Consider the following 5,041-nt stretch of genomic DNA (forward strand, 5'->3'; position numbering starts at 1 on the left):
AGAAGGGGTTCATGGCTCTTTGAAAAAGGTTGGGAAGGAAAGATAGATAGGGGGTTTCGGGTTCGCCTACAAAACGCTGAGGCCATCTTTTTCTAGAAAAGGCCCATCCAGTCAGCCCACAATTAAGTAAGCCAAAGGCATTTTGGGTCTGAAAAGTAACTTCCACAAAGAAATAGGTAGACAGAGAATTAGGTACCAGTTCAAGCTGGTCACTCGCACCTGCGCAGTGAAGATCATAATGACCCCCCAACTCACATGAACCTCATTACGCCATCATTATAATATAATGCATATTCCTGGAAGTTCATTAATATCATTATGACAGTCTGAATTCTGGGAACAAACATGCGCAGAAAGTAAACAATGAGTCACTGAGTCTCACTGATCTTAGTTATCCATTAAGGAAGCCCACTCCTCTAAGAAAAGTAACCACTCACAGTAAGTTGAGATAAAAATCTCAAAGGCTTTGTTACCAGGCCCTTGAGCCACCCTTCTCTTTCTCAGCCAGCTTCCAAGTCTGGAAGTGCTATTACTTTACTATCCTTTCCAATAAAACTATTCTTTTGCTGCTATAATTCTGTGTCTTGCTCAGTTCTTTGTTCAAGACATCAAGAGCCTAGACAACATGTAGAGAGGGCAACGGAACCTCACTATCCACTAACACCTTCTGTGGCGAGCCAGCAGCCAGGAGGTAAGCCCCTTTTTAAAGGGGTCTTTTCCTCTTCGTCTTGACCATTCTATTCTTATGACTTTATGTCACTGAGCCACTTTGATTTTCCTTCTCTGGCCCTTTTCCACCATCTGGCTACCTTCCTCTAGAGACCTCAGGCTGAGCTCCTCCTCCGACTGCTTTTCCGCTGTAACTCACTCTGTACCATCTGCTTCACTTCCCTCATTGAGTGTAGTTTCCCCAGGGTAGGAACTCTCTATAACCCTCTTTTCTGGATAGTTCATTCCCAACATTTGTGGGATTTTTTTTTTGTCCATTTCAGTGGCCCACAAAGACTCCTCTCTATTTTAAGGCATCATATGATCTAGGGAATCTTAGGTTTCTTTTTAGGGAAGAAAGCACGTTATGTCCAAAGATGCACCTTCTTTAACCACCCTCGCCTTACTAGTTCTGGTTACGATTATAACATTCCAGGGTACAGTAGTATAACAACAGTTTTCCAATTGGTGGGATGCCAGAAGCCAAGGTAGCCACCCTGAGATACCCAGAGTCATCATAGGCCATAATTTATGGAAAAATCAAAAGCCTCAGCCTAAGCTCAAGTCCAGGGTTGAATCTAAGTCTGAGTCCAACCTAAGAAAAAGTAGCACTGGTGCTCATCCAAGGCCAGAGATGTCCGGCACCCTAAGTCAGGGACTTCACAGAGGAACACACTGGAAGACCCACCTTCAGAGGAATGCCTCATGGGGGAAAGCTTCATCCTTCCAAGTAAAACTCTCCTTTGACTCTCCCTTCTCTTTACAGACCACCATGGCAAATAAACCATCAGCACTTGCCCCATCAGACTCACCTCTCAGCTGTATCTTTAACCATTGGGAAAGAAACGCTTTGTCTTTTATTGTAATGTAGCTTGGCCACAATATAAACTAGGAGATCAGGAGCTGTGGCCCCTAAATGAGAGTCTTAATTATAGTACCATCCTTCAATTAGACTTATTTTGTATGAGGGAAGGCAAATGGTCGGAAGTTCCATACGTTCGTGGCTTCATGGCCCTCTATCAAGATCCATCTTTATGTTCTGACTACCAAAAGCTTCATGGAAAAAAATACAAACCAGAGCCAGATATAATTGATGACCCATTACTTAATACTAGATACGGCCTTCATGGTCTATGACAATCGAGATCTTGAAGAGAAAAAAAGAGAACAGAATAAGGAAAAATGACAAGCCAGGATTATAGCTGGAGCAATTGGCCAAGCCCTTGACACCTGACAAGAGTCCCCTAAGAGACAGGAGAACAATGACCTCTTGCTTTAAGTGCAAGAAGGGAGGACACTGGGCAAAAGATTGTTCCAAAAAGCCTCCAAGTCTCTGACCCGCTTGTAAAGAAACCGGTACTGATCCCTGGCACTGGAGAATTGACTGTCTGCACTCTCAGAGAAGAAGGTGGCCAGCTGACACTCTAGTAGCCCAGGACCCAGAACTGTGTGACTGAAAGGGCCCGGGGCCATCCTCGCTGCCCGTGTCCAGGAATGTCATCATTACTTCTGCGGAGTCGTGGGTAACTCAGGATGTAATGAGAAAGCAAATTCAATTTCTTTTAGATATAGGGGCAACCTATTCTGTTCTCCCTGCAAATGCAGGGAAACCCTTCTCATGAACTACGATTACCATAGGAGTAGAAATAAGTAGCAGTCATCCACTGCAAGGGTTATCAGATAAAATTCTCCTGTAGCAGAGGGAAATGAAAGGCTGGCAGGCAAAATCATCTGCCTTAAAAACCCTACTCTCAGCTGCTCTCATCCTTTTCCCATTTCAGAGAGACTCGCTAGACCCAAATATTCCCCTGAGGAAGAAACAGAGGCCAAAGCATTTCTTTTTAGAGATATAACTGCAGACCCTGAGATAGCCAACCTTATAAAATATTTTACTGACTTAGGTCAATTTCAAGTAGCATTGCAGGAATATGGAAATCATATACTTCCTACGCCTGGTTCAAATGATCGTTCGTTAAAGATAAAACCAGGAGACTAGGCTCTTATTAAAACCTGGAGAGAGGGATCTCCTACTGATCAATTACAACCTAAGTGGAGAGGCCCATTTTCAGTAATTTTAGGCCCCCTTCAGCAATCAAAGTAAAGGAAACAGACAGTTGGATTCATCTCTCCAGAGTAAAATTAGCGTCCTCAACTCCACAGGATTACTTGACACTTTCTGGAGAAGCCACTTACACATGTGAACCAGTGGAAGTTAACAGCTTGCTCCAAGGTAAAAGTCTTAAATGCAACCTCTCAAGCCATCCATACCGTTGGAGGAGATAGGACAGGTCAGAGAAGCTGTTTTTGAAAACAGAGCCACTATAGATTACCTATTACTAAGATATTACAATGGATGTGAAGAATTTAAAGAACTATGTTTTAATATGACAACTCACAACTGAAGAAAAAGTTAAACGAATTCATGACATCATGTCCGATATTAAACAAGACAGGATTTTTCAGTCTTGAGCTCTTCCCCTCATTTTATGGCTTCCCAGCTTTTCAGGGTTAAGAGAAGCATTTCTTATTATCATTTTGTTTATCTTTGTAGGAGTTATTTCTTCTTGTATCCAATGTGCTCCTGCCTGTCAGTGGGTTGCCAGTTGGATATCTAAGGTCAAACCTAGACCAAGGAGAATTTTCTTAGAACAACAAAGTGATTATTTACATTTTAAGTTAGTCTCATAGATATGAGACAGATATAAAAAGGGGGAGGGGGATGATAATGGGCCATCATTGACAAAATGTACTTACAAAACTTTTAGTTGTTTTTTTTTTAGTATACACAGATAAGAAGTTTTTGTTTTGTTTTGTTTTGTTTTGTTTTGTTTTTTCCTTTCCACTCTCCAGTAACAGCTAGATTATCACTTGCAGTCAGTATTGCATTTTTCTAATCTAAAAATTAAAGCGTTAAATTCTGACTTCTTTTTACTCTATAATAGAATGCATTTTTTTGTACTTTATGTCTTCAGAGCTCAAATTTCTTCTTAGCAAGTTGTTTCTCATAGACTGCAATGGTCTAATGGCATCACAAAAAGTCTAAATGTACAGATGCAAAATTGGCCATCTAGCTTGATTCTAAACAAAATTATCTGACAATTTTTCTACATTTTTTCCATTTTGTGAAATGATTTGTTCTTATTTAGATATCTGTCCAAACCTAAAGAGGACAATAAATACAGAGAATTTCGGGCAGAATTTCAGTTTCTCTGAAGAGAACTCCCTTTGAGTCTTAACCTGGTTAATCACTGATAGCTCTACAGTAGAAAAAGAGGCAATTTTCAGTATTTCAAGGAAGGTTCTAATAAGCAGACTAACTTGTATACTTGCACAGCAAATTTAAAAATCTAGACGACTGCTGCAGATGAGGAATCCTCCGTGCGCTACACCAGGGTTATTAAATAAGAGAGACATATAATTTAAGGATTATAGTCATAGTTTTTCCTAGACCAGTTATTTACTAGTGAACCTAAACAAAAGCAGACAGAAAATCTTGGTCTGAATGATACTACATTAAGCCTAAATTGAAATCTTGGATCCTGCCTCTTTTTATGGTAGATATATGAGTGAATAAAAAGACCCAGTGAGAGCATCTTGTACCCCTCTACCCCAAATTAGTTTCATTCTTTAACTTTATTCCAGGGATTGCCATCGATGAGTGATGTACTTTTTAGTGGCTGGTGTGAATAGTGACTTCCCTAGGTGGCAACTGAAAAATTTTTTTACTCTGAAATGGCCTAAAAGGCAATGATTAGAGCTTGAGAAATATATTCTGTATTGTAATGTCCCTGAGCTTTTGCTATTATAAATAATATATGATACAGTCCTCCACATTGACTGTAAATTAAGTGCTGTGTGATTCCTCTGAATATAAATAATCCTGCTAACTAGCTGCAAAAACTCTGCATGTGTGTACCCCTATCTGCACCTCCACAAATCACACTTCCTTGCTAACAGGTAAACTATACAGTAGAGTGCTATAGTAGCAGATAAAGATTTTAAAAGTTTCTATTTAGTTATATCTTATGAGAGATACTTTAAGTGAAATTAAATTTAAATGTCACGATACCATTTTGTATTAACATTTCTTGTCTGTGCAATGCAAATTAATGTCTATTTTCATTTTCTTTTAGGCACTATTTTATTTTATTTATTTATTTTTTAAGCACTGATATTTTAAACCAGACCTGGAAAACACATGTTACATGCCTATGTTTTATATAAGTTTTGTCTTAGTGGACCAGGTCATGCCCTAATTACTGATTTTGTTGTTTCCAACCTCATTTTTTTTTTTCATTAAGCCCACATATTCTCTTATTCCTGTCCCTTCATT

This window comes from Pteropus alecto, unplaced genomic scaffold (genome assembly GCF_000325575.1).
Source record: "Pteropus alecto unplaced genomic scaffold, ASM32557v1 scaffold467, whole genome shotgun sequence".
NCBI classification, from domain to species: domain Eukaryota; kingdom Metazoa; phylum Chordata; class Mammalia; order Chiroptera; family Pteropodidae; genus Pteropus; species Pteropus alecto.